This window comes from Diceros bicornis, chromosome 9 (genome assembly GCF_020826845.1).
Source record: "Diceros bicornis minor isolate mBicDic1 chromosome 9, mDicBic1.mat.cur, whole genome shotgun sequence".
NCBI classification, from domain to species: domain Eukaryota; kingdom Metazoa; phylum Chordata; class Mammalia; order Perissodactyla; family Rhinocerotidae; genus Diceros; species Diceros bicornis.
The window spans coordinates 12357638-12369843 of record NC_080748.1 but is presented as its reverse complement, the minus strand read 5'-3'; the positions used below and the strand labels follow the sequence as shown (position 1 = coordinate 12369843).

Here is a 12206-nt window from a genome sequence, read left to right as displayed (position 1 = left end):
AGATTCGAAGCACTAGAAGGACTCAACACACTGTTACCAGTAAGTAGGTGGAAAGTAGCAAGGAATGTGGGCAGCCTCTGGTTGCTGAGCGCAGTCCCCAACTGATAGCTGGCAAGAAGAGGGGGACCTTAGTCCTACAACCGCAGTAAGTGAATACTGCCAGCAAGTGAATGAGCTGGGAAGTAGCTTCTTCCCCAGAGCCTGGAGATGAGAACTCAGCCCAACCAACACCTTCATTTCAGCCTTTGAGACCCTGAGCAGAGATTTCAGCTGCGCTGTTTGTGAGCTAATAAACAGGTGTTTTAAGTGGCTAACTCGGTGGTAATTTCTTAGGCTGCAATAGAAAACTCCCACAGATTACTAGTGCATCAGCCAGGTAGACACGACCAGCTGTGGGCCAGCACAGTGCTGAGTGGAGTTGGGCCTCAGAAAGGTAGGCTGCAGTACAGGTGAGGACAAACTGAGAACACCTCAACCACAGTGCCCCCCATGGACTCATGGGGGCTGCCCTGATCCCCTGAAGCCAGCTACCCTAGTGGAAAGCCCATGGATCCACATATATACTAGACAGTCTCGGAGAAACGTCTCGATCTTTCTGAATCCAAATTTCCTCATCTGTAAAATGGTTTCTGGTGCAAACTTAAAGAAATAGCCTAGATAAAGCATCTAGCAGGGTTCTTGGTACATAGTAGATATTCAATGAAATGGTACCTTCCTTCTCTCTTCCAATTTCTTGCCATCCTCTGTTTTCTAAAATACCAAACTAATCATTTCCCAGTTGAAGAACTTTCAATGACTCCTTATCTCTTATAAAGTAAAATCCAGGCTCTTTAGTAGATCACAGAAGGCCACTCCTTCCTTGCATCTTTAAGTCCAACCACACTGGACTATTTATCATGCTGTGAATATCCTATGCTGTTTCTTTGACATTGTTGCCTTTAAACATGTGATTCTTTCTATCTGGAATGCCTTTCCCATTCCCTTCCTGCCAGGAGAATTCTGTTTCATTCCTTAAAACTCAGCTCAGGCATTACAATCATAGTAAACTATTCTGGGAAGGTTGCAGACAATGGTAATGACATCTTGCTCTCATGTACCGAAGTCCTCTGCATACATATCTATAGTCTGCCACACAGAAGCATTAAGGAGTTTGGACTTGATCCTGAAGGCAAGAAAAAGCCACTGAAGGGTTTCAATAGAGGAATGACATGGTCAAGTGTACATTTTAGAAAGATTGCCATGGCTGTGGAGCGGGGAAATTGATTTTAATGGGGCAAGCCTGGGGGCAAGGCAGTAATCCGAAGCTGTTTCAGTAGATCAATGAGACAAAGTAGGGGGTCCCAGTTAAGTAATATCCACTGGAAATAGTACTGAGGTACATCAACTGTTTCGGAACAATGAAGACCTGACCAAAAAAAAAAGCAACTTCAGAGAGAAAATGTTTAGAAGCAGGTGAGAGGGGCTCATATTCTTGTTGATGAGCCATCATTAGTTTGAGAATACCTGCTTGGATAAGTCTTTAATAGGCTAAGATGTGCTAATGAGCCTGATTTGGACCAACTCCAAGTCTTGGCAGGATTCTGAATGAGATGTGAAGAAAGTTCACTTCAATGCAGAAGAAGCTAGTTTAGGATCAATTGAGAGTGGAGCAAATCATGGCAATTACAAATGACTTAATTGTCCCTCAGTAGTAGAGATGCTGTTTGTTTTTTGCAAAGTGTCAAACATTTTGAAACACCAAAATTAAGTCTGCTATTTCTTTCTTTCTCTGTTTTTAGCAAATGAAATACTTATGTATTCTGTTCATGATAATTCTCAGAGCCATATACATATACAGACCCTAAAGAGACTTAGGACATGAAAATATGATGATGACAAAAAAAAGGCACTGCCTTCTTCCTTTTGTTGGTGCTTTGCCCTCTTCACCCCCATCCAGGCTCAGCCTGTGCCCCACACTGTGGCCCCTCCTGCCCTGAGCAGTCAACACTGGGGCTCAGGTTCACTGATGCCCCTGCACAGGAGCTGGCACTGAGGGCCATTTCAATGCCTCAGTACTGACCACTGTGCTTACCTGAGAAGCTGACCCAGGACAAGACGTCCCAATGTTGGCCACCAGATTCTTGCTCCCCAAGTTGCTGTCTGGCAGACACAAAGACATACCCTCGCTAGTCACTGGGCTTCCTTTTGGTTCACTTTTGGTTCCCTGACTGCTGTGAAAGTAAAGAATGAAAACCTCATTCAAAATGGAGTTGGGAAGCCCTGAAGGGGGAGCTCTCATGTATGTACCTTCTGTCACAGCTTACTTTACATTCCTGGGCAGAAAGAAACTTACTTTACATAGCTTGGCAGGAGGAAGAAAGGTCTTCTCCTTGCCCAGCAACAATGGGAAGCCAATGGTAAGCCACTCTGACTCAGCCAATGAGAAGCCCTCACAACCCCAAAACTCTTGTTCTCCTCCAATAGACTTTTGTTCATAACGGCCCTACCCAACTTCCTCCTTTCTTCTATGAAAGAATGCTCCCCTCATTTTTTCTCTGGACTTGCCTATGGTTTGCCATAGTTTGCTTGTCCTGAATTGCAATTCCTTTGCCATTCATGAATAAACTAATTTTGCTGGTAAAACAACTGGCTTTCATTTTTAAGGTTGACATTACATGGTGTCAGAAGTGGGATCCGAATGAGACAAACCCCTGTGGGACTGATGACCCCTAGAACTGTGTGCCGTACCCACTCAAGCCCTTTGTGCTCTCTGCTTCCATGAGTCATCTTCTTCCTTTTGATTTGGTAAGTCTCCTCTCAGATTCAGGCTCCCTCCTTTGGTTGAGCTCTCAGATTTTATTCAGGATCTGTTTAAAGGCTTTGTTCTTTCTGGTGAGTACTCACTTGTTTTTCTGAAAACTATGGTTTTGAGTAATGAGATCTCAGTCCTCTAAACTTTCAGGAGGATCCTCCCTCTGGGACCCTGGCCAGTTTGCTGTTTAAAAAGTATGATCCCTCTCATGCACAATTTTAACTAAATGGACCAACCTAGCTAAAGTTAATTTGGCACTCCAATGGCCATTATGAGGAACTTTCAATCTCCCTAAACTTGCTTTTCTCAGAACTAAACTAGAAAACCATGCCTCTAAAATTAAACAGACTGAATGGGATGCCTATTTTAATTGGTACCTGGAGGCTTCCAAACACATTCAAGATTCTAAATTTGCCTCTTTGCAAAATACCATTTCTAAATTAACCAAGGTGAACAATTGAAAGAAGTCAAAATGTCTTCTGAGGCCTCTTCTTCCCTCCCCCATCTTCTTTGTCTCCAGAGCCATCTTGTTCCCCTCTTCCATCTTCTTTGTCTCTGGGCATGCAGCAGCCATCTTGTGCCAAGGCCCCACCTCTGATGCCATCTTCCTCATTTCCCTCTATCCTTCTTTACCTGAGTACTCATGTTTTACTAATTCTCTGTCTGAACTGCCTTTCCACTCTGAAGAGACTATTAAACAGTTACCTTCTAAAATATAACCACCCAAGTTTGCAGGCAATCCTCCTCAGATATCTTTCACTCCTTGGTCAAATGCTGAACTAAAGACCATAGTTAAAGAATTTATTAAATATAGGGAGAATCCTCAAAAGTTTTTGTAAATGGATTACCTCCTGAGACTAGAGGATTGATAAAAAGGCAGAAAATAAGATGAGAGGCCACTGGTCTGACGGAACTCATGACCATAGCTGATATTCAGAGCCTGATAGGAATTTGTTTTAGGCCTTCTCCCTTAAGCTAAATGTACCCAGAGGGGAAGAAAAACATTCCAACATGGATGGATGGGTGTGTAAGTCCTTTGACATCATTTAGGTGGCAACCCAATTCTTTGAGAAATTAAAAACAGTTGTCCTTGTCTTATAAATCTAGTCTTTACAGGACCAGAGGTGTGGCTGCAGAAATAATTTAAAGTCCACCAATCCTTTTTACCAATCCCAAAATCTCTCCTATTTATATCAAAAGGCTTGTAAATTTGGCTTTAGGAAACCTAACTCTTTCTTGCAGGAATTTGCATTCTTTCCCTGTGCCTTTGAGATGTAAATGTTAACTCTAATCTAGGCCATTTCTTTAAAGTATAAACTTCACAGAGGTAGCTCTTATCAAAAAAAACAAAAACAAACAAAACAAAAACACCAAAGGGGGAAAGGTCATTTGGAACTTGACTTGTCAAGGACAAATACAAATCTTAAGTGTCTTCTCCACAAATATTAATTTAAAAGATTTAGCCATCTGAACAGGTAAACTTAACTTATTCCAACTGCCAAAGCAAAATTTGGATCTAACTGTTCTTTTATCAACTAGTGAGTTTTGTATTGTACCTGCTTCATAGGTAAAATTTAATAGAAGCTATAGGTCTTTGTTCACACCTGTCTGTGTGTTTTTGTATGTCTCTCTCTATATGTTACAAATGTACATTATTTTTCTACCTCTGGATGGTACTGCCAACATTACTTTGTAAAATCAATTGGCTTAAAATTTATGTGCTTATGAATTTAGTATTCCTAAAACTCAGAAATATAGAAACTAACCCAAATGTTTTTCAAGTTCATGTGATCTGGAATTAATCTTTGGTAAATAAAAACTAGTTTAAGTTTGTTGGTTTAATTAAAATACATATATCTTCAGAGTAATCAGCATTAAAAATAAAGACATATAACTTTTATTATACCTGGGTTTACTAGTCAAATATGTTCATGTTATCTCTGTTGCAAAATTTGTCAGCAAGAAAAATAATGCAGTGATGGCTGACTTTAATGTCTCATGAAATTTTGCTGAGTAGTCTAAACATAATTGTTGGAAGCAAGTTATTTTGATAGATGTAAGATAAGACTTTCTAGGGAAATTTTTTGGCAAATAATGTTTTATGGTATGTGTACTTAAAAATACCTCCCAAATCTTTTTGGTAACTTGAAACTTTAGAGTCTTGCTAAGTTAAATAGTAGAAATTCATTGAATATCTAGATCATTGCCAAATAAGATAAAATGTTGAACACTAATTACTGAACATAAACTTATCTAGTTTTGGTTTCCTATTGCAGAGAAACTAAAGATAAATTTGGGTCTGTTTGTAAACGTGTCTTGTGATTTGTTGAAAGATTGTACTATGAGAAAGCACATGTTTCTAGAAATTATGAAATGTACTCATAAATTTGCCAATCTAAAGAATGCTGGTGTAACAGACAGTTCACAGTTGCTTATTCTTGGTTTTCACCAGAAATAAAAGTGTCTAAGGGATAAGAATTCTAATTACTATATGTAATTAAGACTACTAGAAATAATAAGGGAAACAATTCTATATGCAACAAAAGTTGGATATGTTTTTAGGTATGAGATATGGAGATGCATTTTTGTTAAAGGAACAGAAAATAATTTTGCCCTAAAGAGAGGCTGAAAAAGAGGGAAAACATAGGACAAAATGCAAATATAAAAAGAAAGTTAGTGGGAAAGGAATCTTTGAAAAGGAATGTTATGCGTGATCAGAACTGGCTAAGATAGGAATAAATTTAATCAACTAAATCAGCTTTAATATCAAAAATAAGCTGATGCAAAATTAAAATTTGATTTTCTTTCTGTTAAAGTGACAAAGTTTTCTTGGACCATTGGTCTGCTCTTGATAAGAGACTGTAAAATTTTCTTTACCTTTTAAATAATCTGCCTAGAAAACAAAGATTCTGTGTTTTGTTAAAATAATTTCCTGGGTCCAAAAAAACCAAATCTTCTCTATTAAAAGAGCTAAATTCCTTATAACTATTTAACTTTCTGTATTTGCCTTTAACAGCCTTTATTGTTACTTTGGTTAAATGGATAACTAAGCAGTGTTTCACAGTGACCTATGATTGTATTCGACCAAGTTTTTTAAAACGTTTTTGATATTTCTGATAAACTTCCCCAAAATCAAATCCTAAATAAAGTCTACTTGACCTGAAAGTAACTTTGGGATTTTCCAGAGGGCCCCTAGAACACCTCAAGAGATTTGTTCTCTCTCCTCATAAAAGAGAGATATTAAATTAATTATGCTTATTTGGTATGTTAAATTACCTGGAAGGATTGTCAAATAAGAAGTGATGCTGAACCTTCTTAGATTATATTTGTGTAGATATATGTTACTAATATAAATGTTCCAGAAATTATATAAAATTCTGATACATACTGGTATAATGTTAATCAGTCATAATTCTAGGTATTATCTTAAAATGTTATATGTCATGGAAATAACCAATTTTCTTGTCAACTGCATTGTAATGAACTCTAATCAAATCTTTAACAACGCCATTTTTAAGTCTTTTGTCATTTATCGATGGTTGTTTTACTCTGATGCTTTGATTAAAAAAAGTTCCTACAAAAGTGCTTCATCCTCAAAGAGCTTTGACAAGTACTCTAAAATACAGGTTTCTGACAACTTTAAGATCATAACACCGAACTGGGTAAGAATTTCTAAAACTCTAGTGGAGAAGTGATTGCTTTAATGTTTTTGTTTTCCAGATTTAAAGGACCCCTTTTTCTGCTCTCCTCTAAGCTATCTATGGCTTGCAGCAATTTGGTAAAGTGTATTTTTGCAGCAAGGGCTGAAGCATTTGTCTTTTTCTCCCTGCCTGATCCCTCTGGGATTCTGAAACTCTTATTAAATATTCTTATTTTTCATGACAATATATATATTTGCATAAGTTCAGTAAGAATCTGTTCTCCTTGTAACAGGATGTCCAGTGCACCTGGCTCCTGCTTCTTCTGATCCACAGCTGATAAAAGGAGATATACTTCAATACTGTAAAGGTCTTATTGCTTCCATTGAAAATAACTATGCTTAGTAGAGCAATCTTTTCTCAGCGCGCTCCAGGGAGACAAAGACCTCCAACATCACTCCCTGCATCCTGGAGATTTTGTCCATTGGAAAAGACATCTTCAGAAAGACTCTCTTTAACTTTGTTGGAAAGGCTCCTGTGAGGTCCTGTTAACCAACCCTTGTGCTGCTAAACTCCAAGGAGTAAATTCTTGGATTCACATGTTACATCTCAAGAAAGCACCAAACCCCACCTGGACCTGCACACCAAGTGGTGACCTGAAAGTAAAGATTTCCAGGAACTGAAGCAGACAACAGCTGAAGGAGACAGCTTTCCTAAGATGACTGGACCAGGCCTGTATATCCTTTTTTTCCTTGCTGGTTCTCAAACTGCTATTCTGATAAACTCTGTACCACAGCCTCACAGCTGGAATCCCCAACAAGTACCTTTTGATTCTGACTTATTGCTTGATATTATGCTAATAATACTACAGTCCCCTTCTAGGACTAGGCCTCTGTCACTGCCCTGCTGCCCAGGCCTGGAAGAAATAGGAACTAACACTGACCTAAGGTCTAACGCCTCTCAAATACTTTTATTAAGCACCTACCTGGAGGAACTCATTTAATCCGTGCAATCTTCTGCTCATTTTGCAAAAGCAGAAACTAAGCCTGCATAATTTGAACCAAGGCCAGATTACAAAAGCAGTAAATGCAGAGTCAGCATTCAAATACACATCTGTCTGACTCCAAAGTCCAAGTTCTTTCAACAATTCAATATAGCTTTCCCAAAAACTGAAGGCTGCTCCTGAACCCCAGCTGTCCAGGCCCGGGCCATTAGCTATGGATTCCCCTTCTATAGCTCACTCTCCACTGACCTGGAGCTCCCATTACCTTCAAGCTCTCCCCACAGGCTCTGGCTGACAGCAAACAGACAGCTCTGCCTCACAGATAGGAGTTATGAGTCCACAAAACATAGACCTGGTTTGTCTTGTCTTCTTCAAATCCAAAAAGGTAAATCCCAGGATTTTAAAAGTTTGGTTCTTAGAGATGTCTTTAATCAGAAATGTTTCTTACAGTGTTACTTAGTCTTTGATTTTATTTTCTACACAAATGTAAAACCACCATAGAACAATGTCACTAAATGAGCCAAAAGAAATTTACAACCAATATTGAATACCGGTGAGTTCCTTTACCCTTGTGGGTAAATAGTCAGAATTGCAATTCTGGGATGACAGTTTGATGGATGGACCAGAGGAGGCTGTAAGCAATCCTCATAGAAACCTATCTGACGGAGGAGAAACTCCTCACTTAATCTTGTCTGAAATGGAAAAGCCCCAAGATTAATCTTGAAAACAAAGGCCAAGGCTGATCCCCCTTCCTTGTTCCACCCCCATCTGGATCCTTCCATCTCTACCTGGCTCAGAACACTAGAGATTTGACCCCTTTAGACAGTTCTGCTTACATCTGCCTCCAGCTATGTCAGGTGCAATTACAGTGGCTGCATTTGGAAAATATTCACCTGGGAACTACCTAACGCTGAAGCAAGTGCACACTATGGGCAAAAATAATTTTGCTTGTAAGCAAGGAGAACTAGCATGAACTTGGCATCTTACAGAAAAAAAATCACAGGGCACATTTAATTCAAGTAAGCAATTCTGTGAAAAAAACATTTTTTAATTGGTGGCCTGGTTATTATAACTTTAAAACTACTGAACAGGGGAAAGACAGAGAAAGCAAAGAAGCAAGTGGTCCATGATTATCTAGCTCAGCTGGCAGTTACATAATTCTGGATCAACAGTACAAAAAGTTGAAAACACGCAGAATGAGGCGAGGTGGAGGTAATCTGAGCTGACAGTGTTTTCATATTTCTGTGAAGTGGTACTCTATTTTCTTGTCACAAGGAAGGAATCACTGGTGCAAACACAGAATGCTAAATGGATTGGAGGTTTTGGAGACAGAAGAAGCACTTACTTTTAAACTCAGGTGGGACTGCCTTGAGTGACCTGATGGTACGTTTCTCAGGAGGGAAAGCCCTCTGCCCATGCAAATGAAGCATGAGAAGGCGAAGCACTTTCAACATGTCTAGCTTCCCCAAACCAGGAGCCGATGGTCATGTTGGTTCCAATCTTCCAAATAAGAAACCTCAATGCCATCAGACTTACTGTTGCACTGTACCATGGTACATCAAGTCAATGCCATTGCCAAATACTGCTGCCTGTTCCTGCATAAAATATTTCTTAAATCCATTTTTCCATTCCATCCCTTAGCCGGGTCTGGGTTCAGGCCATTCTATCTCTGTCTTCATGGTTGCTTGTTTGTTCATTCATTCATTCACTTACTCACTCATTCATTCATCTAATTCAAGAGACCCTCCTCTGTGCCTGGTAAGACCACAGCATATAAGCCCCAATGAAGCTAAAGCTTTAGCAAGGAAAACATTAAACATATAATAACACTTAAAGTGATTCATAGTCAGATATAATCGCATCCTAATCCTCCAACCTCGTCACTGCCCAACTTCTTCCTGCTCTATTTCTTTTCCAGATCCCAGTTCATCTTCTAACATACTATAGTATTTCTGGGTTTCTTATGCTTATTTATCTATTTATTTGGTCTCATCCTGTTAGACTGTAGGTCTACAGGGATTTTGTCTATTTTGTTCACTGATGCATCCCAAGCACCTAGAACTGGGTCTGGCTCATAGAAGATATCTGCTAAATAACTCTTGAATGGATGAATGATGTGATAAAGCCTACAGAGGAAAAGTACAAGAAACTTTAAGAAAGAATAACTATATAAGTTGTAACCTAATCTGGGGAGTGGGGAGGTCTGGAAAGACTCTTCAAAAGAGTCACATTTAAACTGAAACCTGAAGGATGAGGTTAGCTAAGCGAAAGGAGTAGAAAGTATTTGGAGAAATGGAGCAGCTCAGGCAAAGGCCCTAAGCTGCAGGAATGATGAACTAGGCAGTGATCTGAAGGATGGTGAAGTCAGGAAATGGGGGCACCAGGGAGGGGGTGATGCTGAGGGAATCTGAATCTGGTAAGGGGGCAGGGCCTGGATCACACAGGCCTGTAGGTTACAGTAACATTATCTGGCTTTTAACCTAAGAGCTATGGGAAGCCACTAAAACCTTCTAGCAGGGGAGCGAGATGATCTGATGTGCATTTTTCAAAGATCACTCTGGCTGCAATGTGGAAATGGCAAGAGTGGTTATCGAGTGAGGGCTACACTTTTGTGGCAGGCCAGGCATGCGATGACAGTGATGGGGGTAGAGATAGACAGGAGGACAGATTCAGGAAACACACGGTAGGTAAAACTGACAGGAATTGTGGTTGATTAGATGTGGTGGAGGAGGAAGTTCTTGTAGATGACTCCCAGGTGTTTGCCTTAAACAACATGGAGGATGGTGGCACCACTTACTTTGATAGAATATTCTAGAGCAGGGACAGACTGCAAGGAAAGGGGGCAGGTCATGAAGACAGCTTTGGGCAAACTGAGTTTCAGAGGCTTGGTGTCATCCAGATAGAGATGCAGAGAGAAACATTAGATGTCTGCTCAGATGTTCTGTTCTCCAGGAAGCCTCCCCTGACCGTCCTACTGAAGCACCCTCCTCCCCCTGCCCACGACCTCCACTACCATGTCAGCCCCCGAGGGCAAGGACCACATCTGTTTTGTTCACTGCTATCTCCCCAGCATCTAGAACAGTATCAGGCACATAGAGAGGACTCAATAAAATTGGTCAAATAAATAAAGGAGCTCAGGAGAGACACTGGGCTGGAGGTAGAAAACTGAAAGTGGGCAGTGAATACAGGTAGTACATGAAGCCATTGGGTAGATGGGCTTGTTGGAGAGAGAAGAGAAAAGGACCCAGGATGAAACCCTCAGAAGAAAGGAAAAAAAACCTCAAAATGTAAAATGAGGTATTAATAACACAAAAGTCCCAAAGAGGCACATTTAGTATAAATATCCAATTCTCTCTCAGGTTACCCTTCTGGCAGAATGTTCTCCCTGCTTTAGCTCATCAACAAATTTTCTTGCAACATCTAAAATATTACCCCTATTTCAAACCAATGTGTCCTCTTCATCCACTCACATTTTCTGAACACGCAGTCTCTGCAGCATCCCTAAATCAGTGTAGCAGGACACATTTAGCCCTACTCCCAGAAAAGGCTAATTATCAGGGTGAGTCCCAACGGTTTATGTTTACATATTATTATTATTGTTATTATTATAATTTGGTTACCTTATGTGTTAACTAGGCCCAGTTTACAGACTCAGTCAGAAAATACATGTTCATGGGAACAAGTATTTCATGCTCTAGTAAAGCCATGACTTGGAAGTACCTCTCCACCAATTCAGAATCCACCAAAGAGTATTGCTACACTGTAAAATTAGTTTGGACAAGAGGCAAGACCCTAGAGCCTGGAGGGAAAATCAGTTTTATTTCCATGCCAATCTTGCAGTGCCAAGTTCAGAAGAATTCCAAATGCTTTGTTCTAATTTCTCATTAAAACCTCACAGCAGTGTGATGGTTCCTCAAAAGATTAAACCTAAAATTATCATATGAGCCAGTAATTCCACTTTGGTGTATGTAACCAAAAGAATTAAAAGCAATGATTTGAACAGATGTTTGTACACCCATGTCATAGCAGCATTATTCACAGTGGCCAAAATGTGGAAACAACCCAAATGTCCATGGATGAATAAATGGATAAACAAAATGTGGTACATGCATACAATGGAATATTATACAGCCTTTAAAAGGAATGAAATCTGATACATACTACAACATGGATGAACCTTGAAGACATTATGCTAAGTGAAATAAGCCAGATACAAAAGAACAAATATTGTATGATTCCACTTATATGATGTATCTAGAGGAGTCAAATTCATAGAGACAGTAGAATGGTGGTTGCCAGAGGCTGAGGGAGAGGGAATGGGGAATTATTGTTTAATGGGTACAGAGGTTCAGTGTGGGAAGATGAAAAAGTTCTTGAGATGGATGGTGGTGATAGTTGTACAACCATATGAAGGTACTTAAAGCTACAGAACTGCACACTTAAAAATGACTAAAATGGTAAGTTTTATGTTATGTATATTTTACCACAATAAAAAACAAGCCAGCAAACAATTCAAAAAAACCTCAACACCCCAGATGGTAGGCATTATTATTATTATCCCAATTTCACAGGTGAGAAAGCTGAGGCTGAGTGATAAAAGACTCATCTGAGTAAGTGCAGAGCTTGAATCTTCATTTTATGCTAAATGATGTTGTTCATACTACCTCAGCCAGAAGATCTTGTATTCCCTCTACAACTTTCACCACAGCCTCACTCACAACTTTAAATTATAAATCACCATCTAGTCACTTTCTTCTTTTGCTGCACTTTGAAT

The 12206-nt window shown here is 39.6% G+C and overlaps 1 protein-coding gene across 2 annotated transcripts in view; it reads right to left on the bottom strand.

Moving 5' to 3' along the window:
* Positions 1-12206, bottom strand: part of MTUS2 (microtubule associated scaffold protein 2) — a 411904-nt gene that overhangs the window by 217142 nt on the left and 182556 nt on the right. The window lies entirely within an intron of this gene.